Source organism: Pavona decussata, unplaced genomic scaffold (assembly GCF_977016875.1).
Source record: "Pavona decussata unplaced genomic scaffold, jaPavDecu1.1 SCAFFOLD_78, whole genome shotgun sequence".
Taxonomy (NCBI): Eukaryota; Metazoa; Cnidaria; class Anthozoa; order Scleractinia; family Agariciidae; genus Pavona; species Pavona decussata.
The window spans coordinates 1,648,091-1,675,764 of record NW_028145496.1 but is presented as its reverse complement, the minus strand read 5'-3'; the positions used below and the strand labels follow the sequence as shown (position 1 = coordinate 1,675,764).

The 27,674-nt window shown below is 37.3% G+C and overlaps 1 protein-coding gene and 1 long non-coding RNA gene across 3 annotated transcripts in view; one reads left to right on the top strand and one right to left on the bottom strand.

The window, feature by feature from the left end:
* LOC146476276 (sphingosine 1-phosphate receptor 3-like) overlaps nt 1–27,674 on the bottom strand; it is a 123,128-nt gene that overhangs the window by 76,100 nt on the left and 19,354 nt on the right. The gene's annotated exons all lie outside the window — the stretch shown is intronic.
* On the top strand, nt 42–27,541 carry LOC146476278 (uncharacterized). Its single transcript, XR_014865680.1, has 3 exons — nt 42–241; nt 9,581–9,682; nt 26,652–27,541. It is a non-coding gene; the product is annotated as an uncharacterized LOC146476278 (long non-coding RNA).

Sequence of the window (27,674 nt, the reverse complement as noted above, 5' to 3'; positions counted from 1 at the left end):
CCTGGAACCAAAAGCGAAGAAAAGGATTGGTACCGAAACAGAAAAGATGACGTGGCGAACAAAAACAATATGACATGGCTTGTGTTTTGGGAAATTTCAAGCGAAAATCATCGGTAAACAAAGTGTGTGAGTGTGGTAATACTGGAAAACGAAACAGAAAAGGCGACTGGTGATGAACAAAACAAAAAGAGTGAATTTGAAGATGGAAACGGCGAGAATTCGTCTGTGAGCGCGAACAGCGGTAAGTGATGTGATGTTAACATGTGGGAAGTAAAATTATGACTTATTGTATTCAGATCGGTACCGAACGAAGCTGTGGATCGGTGTAAAAGTTTATAATTAATTCATGTAGTAACAGGTTTATTGCAGGTAGAACACATCGAAATATTCGGTAATTCGGTAGAAGACAAAACTGGTTCGCTTTCGATTTCGCGTTCGAGTTCAGTTTGCTTAATTCGACTGCGTTGTTTTGACAGTTTTGTGGTTGAACTGTGCGAAGCGTGTTGTTTTCGAGCAGAGAAAACCTGTGGAAGTGATTGAAATAAAATCGGACGAGAAATACGACAGCATAGCAGAGAAATAAAAAGTGTATTCAACAGTGTTAGTGCAAACGCGCTGTAAATAAGCCAAGTGTGTGTACTGGATGTATTTTCTGTGTGGATTTTCGAAATATCGTGTTGTAACGAAGTAAGTTGTGTTGTAAGCCGACCATCTAGTAAACGGTATGTGTTGTCGAGTGATTTCAATGTTGAATTATCGAAATGAAGTGGAGGAGTGAGGTTGAGTGAGCGATAGTGTAATTCAAGTATATTGCTATCATGATTTACCCACGGAATGTAATGAAGTGTGGTTTTTGTGAATATTGGGATGTGAAAGGCTACCCTGTCCGGGCAATTACCAAGGCCTTGTGGCTGTTCAGGAAATGTTAATTCGCATGGAAAATGATAAACCATGAGTGGTGATAATGGAATAATATGTGAAGAACCATTGCTAGTATTATGAACTTTCAATGAACCTTGCTGAGTGGAAAGATAATATCGTCCGCCTAAGTGGTAGAGAACATGTAAGTTTGTACAATCAGGAGCTTGTCTATGGCGTCGAGTGAAAGTAAGTTTACTGTTTTTATGCCAAGGAAATCCTAACCATCCTGTACCATTAGCTAAATGCAAAATATTTTGTGGACAAACAAAAGTGTCATCAGACTGATAGCATTTGTCCAAAATAGACTTATGTAAAACATAATCAGAATTTCCACAGTGTAATAAAGCGAGTTCATCACGTGTAATTGGACCTTGATAGCATGTTCCAGAAATGTTATATTTAATTGGAAGTAGGTATTCAATGGTACAAAATGGTGAGGTGGAAGGTAATTCTGGTACAGTAAACAAAATGTTAAGACTCAATGCTTTAGAATTTTGGTAGCGATAATCAATTAAAGGCTGTAATAAAAGCGGAAATCCGGAATCTAGAGCGAAAACAGTGTCACGTAGTGATGGTATGGCTTTAAGGCGAAGTTGAATTTCTGTGGACAGAAATGAAGGTAGATCATCAAAACCAACTAGTTGCTTGTTATGCAGTTTGTGTGCTTGATGTATGACATCATTGATTTCAATGAACCGAAGCAAGGTGGAAAATGTTCTAGTGATTTCTAGTGAGAATTTTGATAAAAATTCCATAAAGTTATTGAAGTGACAACTGTCTTTTACAGAAAAGGTAACAAGTTTGGATTGCCATTCATGGAAATTTGCTTCAACAGTGCGTAGAGCAGATTGTAGATTGTTAACCTTGGTTGTTAGTTTATCTGAAATTTTTGCTAAGTAGACAGTCTTGCCATTGACTGTTTTGATCAAATCTCGTGTAGTGTGTAAAGAGCTGGCGAGGTCAAAGAAAATGTGTACGAAAGCAAGCATGTTGTTAGAGTCACAAGACCCACCAAATGAGGTAAAGAAAAATTTTGGTATGCCGAGTACGCCGGCATCGCACGTCCAAGGGGTGGAGCGTTTAGTGCGTGACGAATGTAACCAATTACGTTCCCGTGGTGAAATATTAGTGCAAGTAGCTAGAGCCCATACTTTGCATAATTGTAATGACTTTTTGTATGCATAAGGACAGGACATTGTGGATGGGAAACCTGTGGAATATTGATAATACCGACGAAGATATGAGTCGCATTCAATTAAAGAAGTGAAACCATGAAATGAAAGTAGGCGCTGCATAGCTTTTTGAACAGTTCGTAAGTGAGCTAGTAAGTCACCAAGAAAGTGAGATGTCTCTTTGTCACATGTATTGTTAAGGGAAAAATCATTGCCCATGGTTGGTGTTTTTAGATCTATGAGGATATTTAGTAGTTGGGTATTATGATAAAATACCAATGCATGGGGGTTGCGTGAAATCATGAGGGGTTCTGGATAATAGGTAACTCGTTTCCCGTTAAGATCATAATCAGTGGTAGTAGTGGACTGTGAACAAACTAGTGGGATTACTGTTAAGTAATATATAAACACTGTTGATAAGAATAATCTACTTAGGATTATTGTGAAACTGCTCCAAGAGACGCTGGTCCAAAATGTTTGTTTCTGGTTCCCAAGTGCTCTGGGCTTCTGGATATCCAACCCATTTAACAAGGTACTGGGTGGTTCCATTTCTTTTTCTTGATTTAAGGATCTTTTCAGCAGCGTAAACATCTGGGTCAGCCAGCGGATCTGAAGAAGGAACAGGAGCACTGTTAGATTCACCATTGTCATCTGATCCTGAGTTAGAACTGGATTGTGGTACATCATCTGGCTCATAACTGTCAGCTGGGATATCAGAGGCTAGGAGTGAAAGGTTGTTAGGATCATCTTCAGTAGGCGGTTGGATTGGACGATCAGCTGGGTCATAAAAAGGCTTCATGCAATTAGCGTGCACAGTGGTGGCAACTAAACGGTTGTCACATGTACGCAGTTGGTAATGGACCGGAGACAGCTTTCGACAGATGCGATAAGGACCATGCCACAAATGTCGTAATTTCTTTGATAGACCCTTTTTGGGCTTTGGTGAGTAAACCCAAACACGCTGACCAACTTCAAAAAGTGCATCAGCTGCATTTTTGTCATATTGTAATTTCATCAATTGTTGAGCTCGGGCAATATTACTTCTAGCTAAAGATTGTGCTGTTTCAATCTGAGTGACAATTCGCTTGCGATGCTCTTCGACATTAGCAGATACTTCCGTTGGAGGCAAAAGTGAGACATCCGGTGGAAGTCGGGGCTCTCGCCCATACAATAGATAGAAAGGGCTATCACCTGTAGCAACACAAGGGGAAACTCGGTAGGCAAAGAGAACAGAAGGAATATAAAAATCCCAATCAGTCTGTTGTGAATTAACAAACATAGATAGAGATTCAGCAAAAGTGCTATTAAAGCGTTCTACTAATCCATCTGTTTGTGGATGATATGCTGTGGTGTTGAGTTTCTTAGTGTTCATGAGACGACAAACTTCTTTAACTAGAGAAGAAAGAAAATTACTGCCTCGATCAGTTAGTAAGGTGCGGGGAGCCCCATGCCTGGTAAAAATCTCATCAACCAAAATGCGTGCAACTGTAGGAGCATCAATTGTTGCAAGTGGGAATGCCTCAACCCACCTTGTGAGGTAATCTGTGAAAATTATACAGTAGCGATGTCCACTGGTGGTAAGTGGAAGTGGTCCAAGGATGTCGCAAGCTACGCGGTCCCAAGCATCTTGTACTGGAATAGGCATCAAGGGCGCCTTGTGCCGATTGCGTGGACTCTTGCGCATGGCACAATCGCAGCAACTGCGACACCAATGCTGTGTGTCACTAAACATGTTTCGCCAATAGTAACGGAGTCGTAGCTTCTCGTAGGTCTTAAGTGTCCCCAAATGTCCAGCCATAGGATGGTCATGGGCCCAGGTAAGGACTTCGTAGCGTAAGGCAGTTGGTATAACTAGTTGCTGGTAACTGGTAGCACGGCGACGGCCCCTTGGTGTCCAGATGTGGAAAAGTAGCCCATCCTCGCTTAAGAAGTAATCATCAATGGTGAGTAATATGGATCTGGCAATGCTATCCTTATCTGGAAGTCGTGTAGTGGCCAGATATTCGATTAGATCTGCTAGGTCTGGATCGCGACACTGAAGTTCACGTACCCTCTGGATCTGAACACCTGGAATATCGTAGGCTGATATCGTTGGAGATGGCAAGATGTAAGTGCGTCTGGATAAAGCGTCTGCATTGGCATGGGAAATGCCAGGACGATGTCGAATTTCGAAGTCGTGTTGTTGAACCAGTAGAGACCAGCGAGCCAGCCTGCCAGATGGGTCGGAAATGGACATAAGCCATTTAAGCGAATGGTGATCAGTGTGTAAAATGAATTTGCGACCATGTAAGTAAGGTTCAAATTTGCGAATACCAAAAATTAAACCTAGCGCCTCGCGCTCCGTAGTGGAATAGTTACGCTCAGCATTGTTAAGATCACGCCCTGCATATGCAATAGCAACTTCATGTCCATTCTGAATTTGGCCTAAGGTGGCACCAATGCCTTCGTTGGAAGCGTCAGTGAATAAATGAAAAGGTTCTTTGAAATCTGGAAAAGCCAAAATAGGTGCACTGGTCAGAGCATGTTTTAAAGCTATGAAAGCCTGTTCACAAGCTTCTGTCCAATCAAATTTGTGATCTTTACGAAGCAACTGATTCAACGGTGCTGCAATTTTGGCAAAATCCTTCACAAAACGACGATAATAGTTTGCTAATCCTAGAAAAGAGCGAACTGTCTTGACATTATGTGGACGCGGAAAATCCTTAACTGCAGAAATCTTATCGTCGTCAGGGGCTATTCCCTCTGGCGAGACCACGTGTCCTAAATAGTTGACTTTAGTACATGCAAACTTACATTTGGAAGGTTTCAATCTGAGGTTGGCGTGACGAAGGCGATCAAAGACTTGTCGGAGGTGACTGAGATGTTCCTCAAAAGTCTTCGAATAAACAAGAATATCATCTAAATAAATTAGACAAATCTTATATGTTAGGTTGCGTAAAACGCATTCCATTAATCTTTGATATGTACTTGGCGCATTCGTAAGACCGAAAGGTACTACTAGGAATTCGTAAAGTCCACCATAAGTAATGAATGCAGTATGCTCACGTGACTCTGGAGACATTTCCACCTGCCAATAACCGCTGAGTAAATCCATTGTGGAAAAATCCTTCGTTCCATTCAAAGCGTCTAAGGCATCATCTATGCGTGGCAAAGGATAAGAATCCTTGCGCGTAACGGAGTTTAATCTGCGAAAATCCACCACAAATCTATCTGTTCCATCCTTTTTCTTAACAAGGATGATAGGAGATGCCCAGGGGGAGACACTGGGTTGGATGATCCCCCTATTCAACATATCAGTGACATGTTCCTCAATGATACCACGTTGAGTATCAGAAACCCTATACGGTCGTTGTCGTATGGGTTGGTGATCACCTGTATCTATTCGGTGCTTCATCAAGCCTGTGCGCCCAAGTTCCTCTGGGGACAAGGCAAAGATGTCACGATATTCAGCAACAAGAGATCTTAACTGTGTCTGCTGGGCATCAGTTAAGTCGGTGTCAGTAAGGTCAAGCGGAACAGCTTGAGGTGGTTCAGTAGGTGAAGATGGAGGTGCTGAATCGTCAGCAGTGGCAATAACAGACAGCGAAGCAGCTGAGGGCAAGTATGTGCCCATAGTGGAACAACGATAGATGGTAACTGGTTTATTGGTTGGATTAAGTACCCGAAATGGAAAAGTATTATGTTCTGATAGACTAACAAGTTGAGATGCACCACATACTTGGTAGCGTTCAGCAAGTTTAGGACTAGGTTCAATAAGTCCAGTGCTACCAATATTTAGAGCTGTCTTAGGATAAACAGGAATAACAGATTCAGAATTAGGTGCTAAAATGTAAGTAGCGAAAGCATGAACAGTCACTAGATCACTTGATGTAGGTGTGGTGGCTGAAAGGCAAAATGAACGATTGAGTGGTATGGGAGCATTGCCGGAGAGCACTAAGGTATTCAATTGCATGTCAATAATGGAACCGTAATGCATAAGAAAATCTCGACCAAGAACAATCGGATAAGTTAGACTGTCTATCACCAGGACCTCATATGGATAAGTCACATCACCAAAGAGAAAATTCAAAGTCACTGTTCCTTGAACAGGGAGTTCCTCTCCACTAACAGTGCGTATTGAAGGTAGAGTAGAGGGTTCCAGTGGAGGAAGAGGCGAAAAAGTAGAGAAAAAAGAACTACTTACCGCGGTGATGGAAGCGCCAGTGTCAACCAACATCGGGGAAGGTTGATCGTTGATAGAGCCAATAACATAGAGGCTATCCGTTGGAATGTCAAATGGCGGTGTGATAGCATTGACTGTAACAGGTATAGCTGGTGGTGGCTGTACTTCCTGGTCAAGGCCTTCAAAACCAGGGAGATCTGAGACAGGTGGTAGAGAGACTTGCAAAGGTGTTGGAGTTCCGGTTTCCTGTGAGCGCTCAATGAAGATGTTATCCGAAACTGAACACACATTTGCAATATCTAAATCCTGTGAATCTGAGTGTAATATGTGTGGTGTAGTAGGAATAGGAGGACTATCATGTGAGAGGTCTTGACTACCATCAGTGTTTAAATTAGTATCTGGTGTTTTGTCATCTGTGATCTGAAAATCTGACAGTATGTCTTGATGTTCGTCAACATCAGGAGTGTGTTCTGTGGATAAATTTGCGACTGGTGGCGTCGTGTCTGTGGATAATTGAATTTCAGACTGTATGTCCTTATTGAAGTCAATGTCTTGACTTTGAATTGCCTGATAGGGACCATCATCGGTCGCATTGCTTGTGGCAATGGAAATGCTCTCATGTCGACTGGTTGAGAGTAATTGATTAGACCCTGGGTCATTATAATTTGGAATGTCCACTTCATTGTCAGTATCATTTGCACTGACTATCATGGCTTGGAGTGCCGTATACTCATCACACTGATGTGGTGCGTCCTGCACACCTGGGAATGCATCAGTTGTGGTAACAAAATCATGTGAATTTGAATTTATGTCTTCATCTGGACTAGCTGTGTCTGGGTTTTGAACTTGAATTTGTACTGCAGTATTTTCAATAGAATTGGTATGTTCAGATGCATCTATATTCTCATTAAGTTGGGAAGTTTCTTGTGCAACATTTTCTTCTTGTAAATGGACTTTTATAATTTCTTGGGCAGTCTCGTCATTGACGGCTAAATGACGAGAAAATTCGGCCGTCAGCGTACTATTGGAATTGTATGTACAGGGTGGAGAATTTGGTTCTGATCTGTTGTTGTGGTCACTATGTTGTGGTGGATATGTAGATCCCGGGTTACCTACAGTATCCAAAACAGATAAAGTTGAACCAGTACCTCTTACAATATCTGTGTTATGCCGTATGTCTGGGGTAATGTTTATAGTATCTGTATTTACATGGGGATTGTATGTACAAATATCATGAATGGGAGAATCAATGGCTCTTGCAGGAGACGGCATAGCCCAAGCAAGAGCCCTCACCCGTTTAACTGAGAGCGGGAGGATTGGGCACTGGATGGACCTGGAAGAGCCCTAGGAGCATTGGTATTAGGAGGAGGTAAACGGGGATCCCGGTTACGTTGTCGACAGGACCGCCAAGTGTGCCCTATACGTTGGCAAAAGGTACAAATTGGGTCGCCTTCAGTGCTGCGAAAACTGCGCCCAAAAGAGCGAAAATCAGGGCGGCGAGGATTTTGATAACGCCGCAAATCATTTTCTAATCGCTCGACCTGGCGCTGCAATTGTTCAATTTGGCGGTTTTGGGGGCCCTGCCAACCACGTTGGGTAATATAGCGGGACTGTCCCTGGGACTGATCAAAAGCAGCAATGTCAGTGGTGGATGGAGGTGGTTGTGGGTGGAGTTGTTTTTGAAGTTGTTTAATTTGGCGAGACAAGGATTCAAATCGCTTGTCAGGAGCAGAAGAACTCGCGCTCGCCGCAGCAACCACTTTAGATTTATCCTCCAATTTGTCGGAAATGTTGGTTAAAACTGTATGTAGTTTATCGACAAGTGAGTGGCTATCACTCGGACCGTGTTGTTGGTTAACAGTATGTTTCATTCTAGCGAGTGTTTCAGCTTGCTGAAAACTAGTTGGTTGAGCTAATGAAACATAATCTTTTAAGTCCCGTTGCAAACCGTCAATAAAATAGCGCGTGGACTGTTCATCAGAAAGTTTCAAACGTTTACATAAACGTGTGATGTCAGTAATATATTTATCAAGTGGCTCTGTGGATAACTGTTTACGCGCAGATAATAGGGACCTTAAGCAGCGACGACGACGACGTCAACGTTAACGTCAGAAAACAATAGTTTTAATTAGCAAAACACTGGCTCTGCACGTGCGTTATACACTTTGGTACATTTCTTTGTCGTCCTCTGCAAAACAACAACGTGAAATGACCAAATTTAAGGTTTTATGGAGAACGTGAACGCATGATGATTAATTTTCCTTTCTCTTTCTGAACTTTAAAGGCGCCCCTACGACGTTAGCTCCTCGATAGTTCGGCTACATTGCACAAACTGAGAGAGTATAAATCATCGCAAATTTATTCAGAAGACGCGAAGGTAATTTTTTAAGTATCGTTTTCGTCGGCGTCGTCGTCGTCTCTGCTTAAGGTCCCTAATTGCTGTGACAGGAGCCAATTTTGTGGACCTGATGTAAACCTGTCCTGAAAAACCTGTTTGAGATTGTCCCAATTGGTCTTTTGATCATCGGCTAGCGTTAGGTACCACGCGCGCGCGATGCCTGTCAAATAAATAGGAGAGGCGTCGAGTTGTAACTCGCCGGACCAATTGTTAATTTTGGAGATGCGTTCGAACAAATCAAGCCAATCAGAGGCATCTTCCGAAGAAGTGCCCGCGAACAAGTCAGGTTTTTAAATCGGTTTTAACAGGTTTCTTTGTACCGTCCATCTTGCTTTCCATATAAGTTTTCAAAGAATCGAAACTGGTTTTTTGTGTATGCGACTCTTTTGCCATATCTTGTTTTAAAGAAAGCACTAAATCATTAAGAATAGCTTGCAACTCCTCCTTTTGTCCAGGTTCCATAATCGAATTTGGTTGCGTGTGTGTACAAACACAAGTATCAGTGAGAGTCTGTTTCTTAGCCTGTGAGCGAGTGACGATTGTAGATGTAGAGTGTTGCTTAGCACTCATAACCCGACACCAATGAGTTTGAATACGGATGAAAATTACATTAAGGATTTACGAAAAACACCCATGGAAAGATGAATTGCTTTAGTTAATTAAGATACAGGAAAAACGAAATTAAATTAAAATGAAAACAAGGAATTAAGCTAAAGTAAGCGGAATTACGTACGCACTCGAAGAGCGCAAATATAGGAGCAAATCTAGAGTAACTTAAAGCAATTAACCAAGATAACAAGTCAGTGTTCAATTGTTCTATTGATTCCAATCCGTGAAAAGGCAGTCATCTGGAACTCCTGAAGGCAGCATAAACTTGAATAGGGATCAAAGAAAAAATGCTTACTTGGTTTCCTGTTTTCTTCGTAGGCTTGAACCGCACGGAAGACGGACTGCTCTCTCAGTGCAGAGGGAAGAACTGCGCGGCAACTGGTAGTTCTTGAGGCCACTGACGTCGAAACGCTTGTTTAGGCCAGTAGCCCAGAAAGGAGAGACCTGGGACATTTTTCAACCAATCTCAATTCTCCCCCCTTTCAGCATAAAAACCAAAAAAAATCAAGCAACAGCCAAAATTAACACCAGAAAGCAATTAAGTAGTATATAAAAATCAGAAAAAAATCAAAAATCCGACCACTTTTTCAAAAAAAAGTGTCCCAAATCAAGTCTCCCTTGATTTGCGTAAAAATTATGGTGAAACCAAAAAAACAAAAAAAATTCCAAAAAAATTCAAAAAAATTTTCAAATAAAATGGATTACTCACAACTTTCCTCAAAACAATTAACACAAATTTGTAAAGAACGACAGATAAAATATGCAGCAAAGATGAGAAAACAAGAGAAGATTGAAATTCTCTCACAGAATGATCAAGATCCTTCAAAAATAATCCACTCAGAAGCTAAAAAAAGAACAACAGATTACACTAATAACTATCGAGACAATGAAGAACAACGAGAAAAAGCAAGAGAATGTTCACGTCGTTGGAGAAAAAACAACCCTGAGAAAGCGAGAGAATATTGGCTTCAATGGATGGCGCACATTGAAAACGAAAAAATTCAACAAGAGAAAGAACTAGCAGAAAGCTGGAGAGAAAACAATCCTGAAAAAGACAAACAATATTGGGAAAAATGGATTGAACAAATTGAAAAAGAAATTCAAAGAGAACCAACAAATTATTGGGAAAAAAATCTCGGGAAAATTATGGGATAAAAAATTAAATGAAATTTTGATTTCCACCGAAATTCTCTGGAAATTATTCTCTTTTGAAATCATACTTAACATTTCCAATCTCAATTTTTCCATTTTTCACAGCATCAGCAATTCGGTTTGCTGATATTTGAAGTTTTTCCAATGCTTGTTTTCTTGTGTCAAATTCAAGTCTTTCATTTGGTGACTCAAAAACAAATTTTCTCAATTTTTTTTGTTTTGAAGGAAAACCAAAAGCTTTTCTGAGTTCATCGTTTGTGTATGCCATTTTGTTCTGAATTTTTTTTTTATTTGCCATTTTCAAAAGACTTGCATGAGTTGGATAAACTTTGATTTCATCACTTTTTGAAATAATTTGGTTCAAATAATCCAATGATGAACCACTGAAAAAAATTTCAAAAATATCTTTTCCACTCACTAAAATTTTTAATTCAATTTGTTCTTTTTCCATTTTATATATTTTTAAAAAAAATTTAAAAAAATAAAAAAAATTCAAAAAAAATTTTTAAAAAAAATTAAAAAAAAAAATATATAAAATGGACAGATTGAAAGTTCCAGAATTAAAAGCTGAAGCAAAAAGGCTTGGACTGAGAAGATTCAGTCGATTGAGAAAAGCAGAACTCGTTGATGCGATAAATCAAGCTCTTGAACGAGAACGTGAAAGAGCTCGAAACCTCTCACCCATTTTTGATGAACCAGTTCCAGAAATAAATTCACAAATTATCCAACCAACAAGGGCAGTGAAAAAAAATCAAGATCAAATTCAAAGAAGAAAAGTTGAAGAAAAAAATCGCCAAGAAATCAGAGAACTTGAGGAAATGCTTGGTTTGAGAAAACCAACAAGCCCTTCTCTTCCAAAAATCAAAATATCAACACCCGAAGAAATCGAGAAAGACAAAAAAATCTCAAAATTGAAAGAAATCAATAGAATAAGAGCAAAAATCACAGAAACAGCAACTGCATTGAGTGGTTTTGCAAGACAATTTCGAATTGAATCAGAAGGAAATTTTGATGAAAGTGAATTTATGCAATTTGTCAAACCAGATGTTTTGCGATTGATGAGAGAAAATCGACAAACAAGAATTAGACTCATTCTCAATTGCTATATGACAAGAACTGATTTGACCAACGGAAATATTATAACTGCTTATCCATATTTTCATTCTCAAACAATTGAAAATCATGAAGGGACGAATGAATCAGAAATCATTGACTCTATGATTGAAACAATCAAAGAAAGATTTCAAAATTTCACTAACAGAGGATCAAACTGGGTTCTTGAAAGAGTTCTGTCACTTGACGTTCAAATGACACAATACATCCCACTCAGAGGGAGATCATACATCCCACTGCCAAAAATTCTAGCAAACAAAAAAGCAATTATCAACATGAAAAATGATGATAATGAATGCTTCAAATGGTGTGTCACCAGAGCACTTTTTCCTGCAGATAAACATCCTGAAAGAATTGACAAAAATCTCAGGGAAAATTCAAAAAGACTCAATTGGAATGGACTGAAATTTCCAATTGTTGTGAAACAAATAACACATTTTGAAAAATCAAATCAAAACATTTCAATCAATGTTTTTGGATTTCAAGAAGTTGTTTATCCTCTTAAAATATTCAAAGCTCCAGAAAGGCAACACCAAATCAATCTTCTTTTGATTGCAGATTGTGAAAAAAAGCATTATTGTCTCATCAAAGACATGAGCAAACTGTTGTCAAGTCAAATCACAAAACACAATGGATCAATTCATATTTGTTTAAGATGCTTGAATGCTTTTCAAACAAATGAAAAACTTGAAATTCACAAAGAGATTTGTCAAAGCAATGAATTCATCGAAATGCCAGAAGAGGGAACTTTTATCCAATTCGAAAATCACATTCGCTCACAAAAAATGCCATTTGTCATTTATGCTGATTTCGAGAGTCTTGTTGAATCAATGAGCGGATGTGAACCAAATCCAAAAAATTGTTTCACCAACCAGTTTCAAAAACACAAACCTTGTGGGTTTTGTTATCACATCAAATGCTCTTTTAACGAAAATCTTTCAAAAACTGTGACATATCGAATGAAAAGTGAAAACGCAGACATTTCTCAAATCTTTGTTGAAATGATTGAAGATGATATCACAAGGATTCAAAATATTCCACCAAAACCCTTGATTATGACACAAAATGACTGGAAAGATTTCAACGAATCAACAAAATGTTGGATTTGCCAAGAAGAATTTGAAGAAGACGAAAAAAAAGTCAGAGATCACTGTCACTTCATTGGGAAATTCCGAGGAGCAGCTCACAACTCATGCAATCTAAAATACAGAAAGCCATGGTTTACTCCAGTGATTTTTCACAATCTTCAAAATTATGACGCTCATCTTTTCGTCAAGAATCTCGGAAAAACTGAAGGAGACATCAGATGTATTCCAAACAACGAGGAAAAATACATTTCATTCACAAAAAAAATTATTGTGGGAAGCTGGATTGACAAAGAAGGAAAAGAACATTTGATCCGACATGACATCAGATTCATTGATTCTTTCAAATTCATGGCATCTTCTCTTGATGCATTGGTCAAGAATCTGGAAAGAGACAAAAAGATTGAAACAAAAAAAAGTCTTTTGAGAGAAAAATTGAAAGAAAGAGGAAAAACCCTGGAAGAAGAAAAACTTTCTGAAGAAGAAAAAAAAGAACTGGGAGAAAAACTTGATCTTCTTTCAAAAAAAGGAGTTTATCCTTATGACTTCATGGACAACATCAACAAATTTCAAGAAACAAATCTTCCCCCAAAAGAAAAATTTTATTCAAAACTCAACGATGAACACATCACACAACAAGACTTTGAGCATGCTCAAAAAGTTTGGAAAACTTTCAAATGCAAAAACATGGGAGTTTATCACGATATTTATCTCAAAACAGATGTCCTTCTCCTTGCTGATGTTTTTGAGGAATTCAGAAACGTTTGCCTTGAAAACTATGAACTTGATCCAGCATGGTATTTCACTTCTCCTGGACTTGCATGGGATGCATCTTTGAAGAAAACTGAAGTGAAACTTGAACTCCTCACAGACATTGACATGCTTCAAATGATTGAAAAAGGCACCAGAGGTGGTGTTTCAATGATTTCAAACAGATTTGGAAAAGCCAACAATAAGTATATGAAAGATTTCAACCCAGAAAAACCTTCAACATTTATCCCTTATCTTGATGCAAACAATCTTTATGGTTGGGCAATGTGTGAACCTCTTCCTGTAGGTGGATTTGAATGGGTTGACGAAAAAGAATTCAATGACTGGAGAAATTTTCCTTGCATTCTTGAAGTTGACCTTGATTACCCAAAAGAACTTCACGATCTCCACAATGATCTCCCACTTGCTCCTGAAAGAATCATTGTCAACAATGTTGAAAAACTCATTCCAACTCTCAACAAAAAAGAAAAATATGTGATTCATCACAGAAATCTGAAGCAATATCTCCAAATGGGACTCAAACTGAAAAAGATTCACAGAATCATCAAATTCAAAGAGGAAGCCTGGTTGAAACCTTACATTGAACTCAACACAAAACTAAGAGCAAACGGAAAGAATGATTTCGAAAAAGATTTTTTCAAACTCATGAACAATTCTGTTTTCGGAAAAACCATGGAAAACATCAGGAAAAGGGTGGACATCAAATTGGTTAACAACAGATTTTCAGCATTGCGATTCGCTGCAAAACCAAACTTTGAAAGTTGCACAATATTTGATGAAAATTTGATTGCAATTCACATGAAAAGAGTGAAACTTCTTTTTGACAAACCAATTTATTGTGGAATGTCGATTCTTGACATTTCAAAAACTCTCATCTTTGACTTTCATTATGATTACATCAAACCGAAATATCAAGAAAAAGCAAAACTCCTTTTCACAGACACTGATTCTCTTTGTTATGAAATGGAAACAGATGACTTTTTTCAGGATATTTCTGCTGATGTTAAAGAAAAGTTTGACACATCAAATTTCCCAAAAATACATCCTTCAAACATTCCAACTGGAATAAACAAAAAAGTCATTGGAATGATGAAAGATGAAGCTGGAGGAAAAATCATTGAAGAGTTTGTTGGACTCAGGTCAAAACTTTATTCAGTCAGAATGTATGAAGACAAAAAAGAAGAAAAAAAATGCAAAGGAATCAAAAAATCAGTCATCAAAAAAACAATCACGCATCAAGATTACAAAGATTGTCTCATTTCAGGAAAAAAACAAATGAGATCAATGAATATCATCAGATCATACAAACACGAAATTTTCACAGAAACAGTTAACAAGATTGCTCTTTCTGCAAATGATGACAAGAGAGTCATAAGAGAAGATGGAATCCACACGTTTGCAAAAGGACATTATAAAATAACAAAATGAATCCAGAAAACATTCCATTCAATGCTTTAATTGTTGGACCAACAAATTCAGGAAAAACAACTTTTCTTGTGAATCTTCTCAAAACAAAATTCAATCAAAAATTTGATTTCATTTTCCTCCTTTGTCCAACATTCGTCAACAACAAAACCTGGGATAATTTTGCTGAGAATGACAAAGATTTTTTCATTATCATCCCAGAACACCATCACATCAATGACTGGCTAAAAATAATCTCTTTTGCCTTTGAAGGAACAAACACATTGATCATTCTCGATGATTGCGCCTCATCAAAAGATGTGAAAAAAAGGACAAATGAACTTGTGAAACTTGCTTTTTCTGCAAGACATTCAGGAATCAGCGTTTGGGTTCTCACTCAACAAATGTCAAGCATAGCAAAACCTTTCAGAGAAAACATTGCTTCTTTGATTCTTTTTTTCACTCCATCAGCAAAAGACATGAAAACAGTCTTCGAAGAATTCGCAGGAGATTTGACAAAAGATGAAAAGGAAAAATATATGAAAGAGTTGAAAGAAGTCAAGTTTTCTCATCTTGATTTCTCCCTCAGGCATCCTTTTGAAATTTCTTTGAACTGAAAAAATTTTCATTTGATTTAAAATGGAAATCCAAGAACAAGAATCACTGAAAGAAGTCATGTCGCTTCTTGAAACTGAACCCCAACCAATTGAAACAGATCACAGAGAAAATCTTGCCATTTTGGCAGCAAGTGGCCAATGCAAGGAAATGATTGGAGTTGAACTCACACAAGATCAAATCAAAAGACTTTCCAAGAAAGATGTGGAAAAATATTTCAAGAGATACGAAGCTTCTTTGTCTTCAAAAACTTGCGGAGCTATTGTTGAAACATTTTTGCAAGCAAGTGCAAAAGCACTTTGTTTTTTCCTTCCTCTTGACCAAGAAAAGTTTTTGAGGGGATTGAAAAATGATTTCATTGTCAACAGAGAACTCAATTTGATTGCTGGAAGTCTTTATTTGAAATACGGAAAGTACATGGCTGCTGCGAGTGCAAGTCTTTTGGCAGCAAACAGTTTGAAACTTGAAGAACCTATGAAAGAACCTGTTAAAGAAATTGAAGAAGAACTTGATAAGAACCTATGAAAGAACCTGTGAAAGAAATTGAAGAAGAACTTGATAAGAACCTGTTAAATAAATTGAAAAATTCAAAAAAACTTCAAAAAATTTTTTTTTTATTTTTAAATAAAATGGAAAGTCTTCAATCATTATCAGCCCGAGTTCTCGCAAAAAACAATTTCAACGAGAATTTTTTCCATAAAAAACTAATGTGTCATTGGGAAATAAGAAATGCAAAAAAACAAGAAATTTTCGATCAATTCAGTGTTTATGAAAATTTATGTTTCGAAATTGAAAAAATCCTTGATAAAACTTATGAAATTTCAGAAAAATATTATAGATTTATTAATTCAGCAACAAATGGACAATATGATGATTTGTTTTATGAAATTGAAGAAATTTTAGAACCAAATTATGAAAAAAATTATCAAGATCCTGATGAAATCAGAGAATTTTTAAATGAGTCAATTGAAATTCTTGAATGGATAATAGAAAACGAAAAATCAATTCAAAAAAAAGTTCAAGAAAAAAAATCGAAGGAAAAAAAAATTGAAGAAAGAATTTTGAAATTTGATGAAGTTCATAATGATTATCAAGATTTTGATGAAGATTCCCCGCCTCCAGATGGGTATAACGAAAATATTGCAGCAAAAGAATTGATTGAAATTGAAGAAATTGAAATAATCAAAGATTCATTGGGTGATTATATTAGAAAAGATTATTTGGATGGAATTGAAATGATAAAAGAATTTTTGGAAAAAAAATTGTTTTTTATTTGAGTTTTTCAAAAAAATTTCATTTGGAAACCAAATGAAATTAATCTTCAAGATCAAAAAATGACTCAATCTCTTCATTCGTCAAATCATTCTTCAAAAATTCATTTACTTTGACTTGCTTTGCATAAAGGTTGAGAAGCACACCGTTCTTTGAAAATGATGAAAAACACGCCAGAACACAACCACGCATTTTGATTTCTCTGTTTTCATTGAAACATTTGCTTTGATCCATTCTTTTGTTGAACTCATCAAAAAATGGAGTATTTTTGTTCATAGAAATGCCGATATCACCAAAACAAGTAACATTTTCTTTTCCTGCCAAACGATGGATCCGATCAAAAATCTCGTAATTGTCAGGTTTAAGAACAAGTTGCAGTCTTTGACCATATTTTGTGATGACAAAATCACCCCTAAGTTTTTGGAGAAGATCTTTGCCATCGTATTGAATTTTTTCGAAATTGTTGCCTTTGTAACTTGATGGTATCAATTTGAATTTTTCAGGTTCAAGAGTCATATTTTATATAAAAATAAAAAAAAAAAAAAAAATGAAAAAAAAAATTAATTTTTCATTATTATTTGCATTGATCTCAACAAAAGAAAAAGAGAAACAGAATAACCAAGAACCTTGTGAAAGAAAGGTGTTTTTCTCTCATTTTCAACAATTTTTTCAACATCCTTCAAGATACCCTCTTTCAACCTCATCTCGTGTTTGAGTCTGTCATTAAAAACTTGCATGAGTCTTGTCTTTGTTTCTCCCGTTTGGTTTCGAAAGAAATGAAATGTTGACTCATGATTTTCTTGAAGATTGTCTTTTTCAAGATATTGCTGATGTTTTTGTCTGTTTTCTTCTGATTCATTTTTGAAATATTCCAAAAGCACTTCAAGTTCTTCTTTGTTTAATTTTTCCATTTTAAATGAAATAAAAAATTGAAAAATCATTTAAAATGGAGACTCAAGAAGTTAAAGAACCTGAAACAAGTTCTGAAAAAGAACTTGAAAAAAAAGAACCTGATTCTGAACAAATCACAACAACAGTGAAACAAACAGTTCCAAAAAATCCAGGAAGAATTGCAGCTGGAAAAAAACTTGCTGAACACAACAAAAAAGCAAGAGAAGCAAAGAAAAAAGCAAAAGCCGACACTAAAATCGAAACGCAAAAAGAAAACCCTCCATCAAGTGAAGACTTGAAAAACGAACAAAGCAGTTCATTTTCACTCACTCAAGTGCTTTCTGTTGCCAGCATTGCGGTTTCAGTTGTTGGATTGTATTACAAAAGGGAAGAATTGAAAAGTCTTTTCAAAAAAAACAAAGTGGAAACAAAAAAAGCACAAAAAGAATTGATTGATCATATGGTTGAAGTTGAAAGGCAAAACGTTACTCAAGTCCCACATAGTGGAACGCAGCAAGCTGCAACAAAAAAAATTCCAAAATTAAAACAAATGGATTAATTTGTTTTTTCAAATAAAATGTCAGACAATAAACTCGTGAAAACAATGACTGATGCTGCAACAATCACTGGATTGGCTGCAGGATTTGGTTGGCTTGCAAAGAAAGTCATCAAGGAACCAATGACTTCTGATCCTTCCTCAAATCTCATGAACTATGTGAAATTCACTGTCATCATTGCTGCCTCTTTGGCAACAAAAGATTATCTTGAAAAACAAAAAATATTGCCAAGTTAAAATGGCAAGCATCGCAATCATGATTGGAGGAGCAATAATCAATGCAACCGCCTTTGTTGGTGGATCATATCTCGCAAAATTTATTTCTGGAGATTCAGAATCAGCCTCACTTGAGGAAAAAAAGAGACACAACCTGGCAGTTGAAAAATATCAAAAAGAACTCGAAAAATACGAAGAAAATCGTGCAAAATTGAATGATTGGATCCAAACAAATGACAGAATAAAAGATGAAGCAAAACAAAATTTCACAAACACTGACTTTGCTTTAAAACTTTATAACAAGGTTCATCAACAAAAAATTGAGCATCTCAAGGAACCCCAATTTTCAGACTTTTACCAACCAAGCGAATCTCAAAAACAGGGAGAGTTGATCTTTGTTGGAACATCAGCTTTGGCTATTGGATTTGCAGCAAGTCATTTCCTTTAAAAATGTCAAACAAAAAATTGTCAAAAATTTATTATTCCCCAAAAGGATATTGGAAAGGTCTTCAAGCAGCGAAAAAACTTTCTCAAGAAGCCAATGTTCCAGAAGATGAAGCAAAACTTTGGTTGATGAAACAAGCAATCTGGCAAATCTACCTGCCTGTTCCAAAAAACATCCAAAGACCAACATTTGATGTTGAACTTCCCAATGCAGTTCATCAAGCTGATCTTCTCTTTCTTCCGCATGACAAACTCCCAAGAGGGAGAAAGATTTTCAAATATGCCTTGACTGTTGTTGATGTTGCAAGCAGATTCAAAGCCGCTGAACCTCTCACTTCAAAAGATTCATCTGAAGTTTCAAAGGCTTTTCAGAAAATTTACAAAGGACCTTTGAAATGGCCAAAAATTCTTCAAGTTGATCCAGGAAGAGAATTTATGGGTGATGTCACAAAGGAAATGTCAAAACATGAAACAAGAATCAGAAGAGGAAATCCAAATGTTCACCGTGATCAAGGAATTGTTGAGAGATTCAATCGAACTTTGGGTGAAAGACTTTTCAGTTTTCAATATTCCCAAGAAATGAACTTAAAATCAGGTGAAAGATCCACGGAATGGGTGAAAAGACTTCCAGAAGTTGTGAAAGCATTGAACAATGAAACAACTCGACTTACAGGAAAGAAACCAATTGACGCAATCAAAAAAAAGGTGGTTGATTCAAAGAAACCAAATTATTCAAGACCTGTTGGAAAAAATGAAAAGAGACTCGATTCTTCAGTCAACGTGAGGTTTCTTTTTGCTCCTGGTGAACTTGAAGGAGGTCAAAGAAGAGCAACTGATCCGAATTGGTCTCTGAAAGTTTTTTCAATTGACAGAGCAATTGTGAATGAAAAAGAACCGGTTCTTTATTATTTGAAAGATGGTCCAAAAAGAGGATTCGTCAGAGAAGAGTTAATGATTGTTCCTCCTGGAACTGAATTGCCTCCGGTTTGAAAATTTCTTTTTGATTGATCAAAAAGAAATTAATATGCTACACTCTCAAGCTCTTTGTTTAAAATGCTGAATTGTGCATCAGCCAAGATGAAGATGTGACATTTGACATTTCCTGAACCACTTGCTTTTCTTTTGATTGACAAATAAACTCCGTCTTTTGTGTTCACCAATCTCATTCCACTTCCATGAAGATCATTGTCTTTCATGCTCCTGAGATCGATGAACAATCCAAACTTGTCTCCAGCAAAGAATTCAGTTGCGTTCATTGAGGAGTTTTCCTTTCCAAATCTTCTGAAAACTTCGTTAAACATGTCTCTCGTTTTCATTCCTTGACTGAAAATCTTGTTTGGAACTCCATTCACGTCAACTTTCACCTCTGTGATGTCAGGATTGAATGTTTTTTCTGAATCTCTTGCACCTGCAGTGTAAGGTTCGAAGAAAAGGAGGAGGATTCCCTTCATTGATCTTCTCGGAACATTGATTGATTCGTTGATGATTGAGTCTGTTCCCTTTGCAATTGTGATTGTTTTGTGATGAGTGACATGCTCAAACATGAAACGATCTCCGTTGAGAAGATTTGAATTGACTTCATCTGAAAGCTTTTTGCTTTGAATAACCTCATATTCAAGCTGAATGTTTGTCAATTCATATGCAAGTTTTGTTGCATCTGATCCCTTCACAACACCGCTTGCAGGAGCAAGGGTCAATTCAAAAACCAGTTCATCAGACAAGGCTCTTGGATAAAAAACTCCATGATCTTTCAAAATTTCGTGATCAAGTCTGATTCTGTATTTGCTTTTGAAGATATCATTGAGCTTGTTTTCCTTCACGACTGAAGAAGTTGGTTTGTCTCCAGCATTGGATCTGATTTTTGAGAGAGCCTCAGATTGAATTCCCTCGCTCAACATGTTTTCTCGTTCGTGTTTTGTCAAAAAAAGATCTTCCCATAGCTTGAAAAGATCCCAACCGTCTGTGTCAACGAGAATTTCTCCAGCAAACTTGATTTTCAATCTGGAAACCAATGCTCTTGAAACATTGTTCACCAGAAAATTGTTTGCATGACCACTCACATCCAAATCAAAAATCAACGCGAGTGAATCTGGAACCAAGACTGTTCCCTCGTGAAGCTTTGGGACTGGAATCCTGAGTGTTTCACCTGGGGAAGCTTTGTTTGGGTTGAATGTGACTCTGTGAACAGTTCTGTCTGCCTTGAGAGCGTTTGATGTTTTTTTCTCAAAATTCGGATTGATTTTTTCACTGACTTCCATTTTAATATATTATTTTTAAAATGGCAGAATACATTCCTTTAGAAGATCTTGATCCTGATGAAGAAGATAAAAATGAAGATAAAGATGATGATGATGATGAAGATTCTGATCAAGAAATAAACAATCCCAGTGAAAGTACTCCAAAGACAACAATGAACAGAGATTATGGAAAAGAAGGAGCAAGACCAAAAACTGCAGAAACATCTTTCATTGAAGGTGAAACTCAAGGTCGACAATGGATTTGCAGAAACAAGTGAAAGCGAAAGAAAAAGAACAAGCAAAGGTTGACAAACTCAAATCTGATCTTGCAAAAAAACAAAAAGAAAGAAACACTCTTGAAGAAAGGCTCAACACGACAAAAACCATTGATGAACTGAATGAAAGAGAGGCTGAACTAAAAAAAAAAATTGAAAATGATAAAGTAATCCTAGAAGATGAAAACACTTCTTCCCAACTGAGAGCAGAAGTTGAGGCAAGAGTTGCAGAAAATGAAGAGGAGCTTGCCAGGCTGGGAACACAAATTGAAGAAATAGAAAGAGAAAGGCCTCTTCGAGAGAAAATCAAAAACATTTTCAAGAAATATGGATTCACAGTTTTTGCTGTTTTCCTTGCTGTTGGCACAACAATCGGTGTGATTGTGAATGCGCTCTCAAAAGGACTCAAATCTGTTGCCAAAGGAGTTGGAAATGCTTTGAAAGATCTTGGAAAAAAGCTTGGTCAACTTCTTCCTGGATTGATTGGTTCAATCGTCAGTTTCATCTTCAAAACTGCAGGACAAGTTGTTGGATTCCTTGGAAAAAACGCTTGGCTGTTGATTCTTGCTGTTGCAGTTTTCATGGTTGAAAAGATTCAAAAGAAAGCGAGCGGAGCGAGCGCGCGATAGCGAGTTAAAAATTGAGTTTAATCCATTGGATTGGACTCAACGAAAAATCCGATAAATGGCAAATGCTCCGAGTGATGCTGCAATGATGACGCCAGATTTGAAAGTTTCGTGTTGACTTGATTCTTCTTTTTCTTGGTTTTCACTCGCTTCCTGAAGTTGTTTTGTGACTTGTTGTGAATCCAAAGACGGTGGTTTTGTATTTTTGTTTTCATTTTCTGGATTTGAAGAATGCGAAGTTGATCTGTTGTTTTTTGATTGTCCTCCATCCATATTCCTGGCTCCAACTTTTTTTAAGTCAACATTGACATCAGAGTTGACTCCGAGTTTCATGTTTCCAGTTGCTTTTTTCAGATTGTTGTTGTATCCAACTGTGCTTTGAGTGTTAATGACAAAATTTGAAGGCATCAACCATGTTCCTGGTGAAATGGCAAGATCAAGCCTGACTTTTGCCTCATCAATCGCAAGCTGATATCTACTGATGCTTTTTGACAAGTCAGGCTGTCTGATTGCATCTTCCATGAGGACGAGAAATTCTCTTTGAGCTTCCTTTGCGCCTCCAAATTCACCAAGGATTGATGATCTAACGTTGACTTGTGCTCCAAGAATGCAATAAACGAATGCTTCAATTGATTGATTGATTCTTGCCATTCCTGCTTGAGAAAGTCCATTGAGAGGTCCGTTTGACATGAAAAATTCGAATTGTTTGTCAGCTCCTTGATCGTTTCTGATGAAATCAATTCTGTTTCCTTTTGCGTCAGTTCCGCCTTCATCGGAGAATCTTTGACTTGATGGGTTTTGAAGGGTTGCTGGAGGATAAGTCCAATGCTTTTGTGCATAGTCTCCTTCTCCTGGATAAAATATGTTAACATATCCAAGTCCAAAATTTTGACCAAAGGTGAATCTGAAATCTGCGTTTGGCGAGATTTGAAATTCTGCACAGATTCTCTTGTATGAAGGAATGTCGAATTTGTTTTCAGTTTGACTGAATGTGGGATCACCTGGGAGAGCAGATTCACTTTGAATTCCTCCCATTTCGAAGAGAATCCTTCTTGTTGTGAAATAAATGTGGAAAAGAAGAAAGGACTTGATTTGAGGTGGGAGTGAATTGACGAGATGTCTTGAGATTCCAGAAGCTGTTGTTGCGCACAAAAAGGCAAAGTTGAGTTGTTGCGGCCAATGGTCCATGTTTGGTTGATTCAGCCATTTTCTTGATTCTTTTGCTGTTTTGTGGGTGATCTTTGTTTTCGCGAAAATTTCTCGGAATTTTGTTGTGAAGCTTTCGTTGGGTTTTACAAAAATTTTGATTGGTTGGTTAAGGATTTCCCCAAAAGATTCGGGGATTTTGTCTGAAAATGGAACAGCTGGAACTGGATTTGAAGGATTTGAATTGAGAATTAGCTCGATTGGAAAGCCTCCAAATCCAAGAGCTTTCTTCATTTCAACAGACCAATCTTTGGGGTTGGGTGAAACAATTTGCCAATGTTGACCGGGAACAATAACCAAATTTATCTGAGCTGTTGCGTGTGTTTTGTCGGTCATATCCACTTGTGCAACGAATTTGCTGAGGTCAGCGTTGGGAAATTTGGCTTTGAAGTTTCGCCACGCTTTTTCTTCTGCTTGTTCGGAAAGTCTTTTTGCTTCTTTTGGGTGGGAATCTATCCATTTTAACAAGTTTTCCATTTTTTATGTTTTGAAAATAAAATGGTTGTTTTGACTGTTTTGACAAATTCAAATGATCACACGGTTTACTTTGATGAACCAATTGAAAAATTTGGGTTCATCAGGTTGATCAGTTGCTCTTTTTATAATTCTTGGTTTAATTTGAAAGAAAGAGGAGAAATCAGCATATTTGATGACAAAAACGTTAGTGCTGTCAATAGAATTTATCCTGGAAATTACACTCTTTACACAATCGGTAAAGATATAAAGAAAATACTTGAAAAAGTAAACATCAAAGTAAAACTTGATGACCAAAAAGGTCCAATTGTGATTGAAAATCCTCTTGGAAGAAAAGTTATTTTTGATCGTGACCTGACTCATCTTCTTGGTCTGATTGATATCAGTCAGGACGTTTCGCCAAAAGCCCAACGACGGCACACTCTGAAAAGTGGAGATACCATCATCAATCGTTTGGCTTCATTCAACAACCTCTTCATCAACTGCGATCTTGTTGATAAAAACGAAAATTTTTTCAATGAAAAACCTTCAAATGTTTTGGCGTGTTTTGACATCAAAGGAAGTCCTTTCGAAAGAGTTGAATATTCATCAAAACATAGCCCGTTACGGAAAATAGCAGGTGGGAAAAAAATAATCGATTCTTTGCGAATCACAGTGACGGAAGAAACTGGTGAGTTCATCGATTTTAATGGGCTTCCGTTGAGATTTGAATTTGAAATTATTTGAGATCTTTTAATAAAATATGAGTGAACAAAATATTATTCCAAGTGCGCCACAACTTTATCCTTCTCTCGAAGCGAACGAAGTGAGCGAGCGAAGCGACGTTGCGCAATTCAGATTGAAAAAGATTTGTGATTGTCAAAAACAACTCGAAGGCGAAATTTCTCATTACAAACGAGTGAGCAAAAAATACAAGAGAGCAAAATTAATCGCTTCGAAAATAACATCCGTTTCAGTATTTTTGACAACCGTGTTGGCATCAAGCAGTGTTGGAACTTCATTGAGTGGAATCGGGATTGCCGTCGGAGTTCCTTTGAGTTTGACAGCATTGATCACGACTCTCATATCATCGGCTTCAATGGCTGGAAGTGCGAATTTTGAAAGAAAAGTTAGAAAACATGAAAAAACGGTTTCTCTTGCTGAATCGTCGCTTTTGTCCGTAAATAGATTGATTTCAAAAGCATTGAAGGATGGATTTATTTCTGATGGCGAGTTTGACTTGATTTTGCGAGAGGTTGAAAAATATTTTTCGATGAAAGAGAGACTTCGAAATAAACAAATGAAGGAAGTGAAAGTGAAGAGTGAGCCTGAGACGAAGCCAGTTGATGTTGAAGCCTTGAAAGAGGAGATTAAAAAAAAATATCAAAAAAAACTCGGATCACTTCTCGACGTAACGAGTTGAGAGTTGAATTTGAGAAGAGATCAGGAGGTTTTTCGTTGTTTGTTTTGCGGGAAAAAAATTAAAAGCGATTAATTTACATATCCAAAGAAGATATGTAAATTTTAGTTTGGTGAAAAATAAACATCACAAGCGTATGAAATAAAAATCATTTTATTTAGTTTTAAAGACATTTTTTTTCTTGGCAACGGCGGACATTTATGGCCGCTGTTTCTAAGGCATTGTTTTCTTGGCAACGGCGGACATTTATGGCCACTGTTTCTAAGGCATTGTTTTCTTGACAACGACGGACATTTATGGCCACTGTTTCTAAGGCATTGTTTTCTTGACAACGGCGGACATTTATGGCCGCTGTTTCTAAGGCATTGTTTTCTTGACAACGGCGGACATTTATGGCCGCTGTTTCTAAGGCATCGTTTTCTTGGCAACGGCGGACATTTATGGCCGCTGTTTCTAAGGCATCGTTTTCTTGGCAACGATAAAAAAAGTTTCAAGTTGTTTGTGACCAAAAGGTTTTAAACTCAGGAATCTCAAGAACTTTGAGAATATTTGATAGGTTGTTGCACATCTCTGTTGTTGTTAAATCAAGTTTTTTCAAGCGTGGAAATGGTTGTAAAGCCTTTGCCAAAGCTCTAAGTCTTCTTGCATGACGAACAGAAATGTCTGTGTTATTTGTAATCCACTTATCGAAAGTTCCAGTCACGCGCTTGATAATTTTTTCCCTTTGATAAATTTGTGATCCACTTTCCAAGAGAAGACCAAGATTGATGTCCGCAACAAGAGCTTGATTTTTTTTATGTTTACCGAAGAGTATGTGTTTTTCTATTTGAAGTGAAATTTCTTCCCAACTTTGGTAAACAGAAGAGTTAAAAGCAGGCTCTGCTTCTTGAAGTTGCTGATTTATGATTCTTGATTTCAGAAATTCATGCATTTCTTCCACAGTTTGTTGGTGTCTCCGACTTCTGTGCCCAAACAAGTTTCCAAGACTCGCTTTCGGTTTGCTTGGTTTGTTTTCTTTGAAGTAAACACTCGCCGCGATTTCATCTCCTTTTTGTCCTTTATCAAGACAGGTCTCAAGAAATGTTTTCATTTCATCGTGGTAGTTAATATATTCCTTCAGTATTGCTTCTTGTTCTTTAGAGATAGTTAAATTTGTTGCAACGCCAAGCAATTCAGTACCACAAGTGTCATCCCACAACATTTCCCCATCATCAGCCATTTTAAAATTGATGCGAAAATGCGTTGATTGCTCTTTTATAAAAGAAAAAGGAAGTCAATCCTGTCAAAGGATGACCAATCAAGTGGTTTTAACATGATGTAATCGAACAAACGTGATACTATTTTTCTTCGGTTAGGAAGTTTTTACTTTTGACTTCCTCTAAAGCTGACGTAATATTTCAATTCGCCACAAGAAAGGAAGTCTTAAGCGGTTTCCTCTTAAAATGTTGTGAAGCACGTTTACTTGATTTGGGACACTTTTTTTTTGAAAAAGTGGTCGGATTTTTGATTTTTTTCTGATTTTTATATACTACTTAATTGCTTTCTGGTGTTAATTTTGGCTGTTGCTTGATTTTTTTTGGTTTTTATGCTGAAAGGGGGGAGAATTGAGATTGGTTGAAAAATGTCCCAGGTCTCTCCTTTCTGGGCTACTAGGCCCTCTGAAAGCGTCGCAGTTCGGTCCCGTCGGGAGCGCTGGTGGTTTGGGCGCCCTCTGAAGCGTACTGGGTCGAAACCCGATTCTTCCACCAATTTGTTAGATTAGCCTTAGCGTCTAACCAAGGGGTTCAGCTCAGTTAATTCAGCGAGTTGAATTCAGAAGACACACACAATTGTGGTTCAATGGCTGCTTGTATTTTGCAAGTTCACTCTAAAGCTCAGCTACAACATTCTCTGACGAAGAACTTCTCGCGTTGCTTTTATGTTGGTTGGACTATGATTGACAACCTACTGTCAAAAACTCATCAACTACTAACATAGGCTTACGTAAGCCCTTCTATGATTGGTCAGTGTTGGAATTGGAAATGAGTACCTTCCCTTTATTTACAGTGAAAAATGTACCATTCTTTCAAGATTTTCACTAGGTTCTTCGATATGTCCAACCAAAATAAAGCAACAGGAGAAATATAAAAATTACAGTGAATATTTGTATCGATTAAAACTACACATTCACAATCACTAGTTTGTAACATACTCGGATGAAGTTTCAGGCAGTGTTCAGTGTTCTTGTTGTAAAACAACAACTTTCCGAGAAGAAAGGCGGTACTACAAGTCCACGCCTATTTCCATAAATTAAGGTGTACGTATTTACAACTTTCAGCTACCTTATTAAAAATACAGTACGCGGTTACAGAACAAAAAGTATTGACATTGACAGTCACCTTCAAATGAAAAGATCTAAAGATTATTTTTATTAAAATAAATACAGTAAAAACTAACTTAAATAACAAGATATCGGCTGGTATAGATTCGGTAAGAAACCACGAATACCTTTTCGAACCTTTACTAGAAAACGATAAAAAAACAAGAAGGATGGCCATTTCCAGGCAAATGCCAGGTAAAGGTTAACTTAAGGTCAGATACAATAAATTACGGCTTGACCTCTTGTAAACAATGTATTGTTCTTGAGGAAAAACTTATTTAAACATATTTGGTAGAAAGATCAATTTCCTGGGAAAC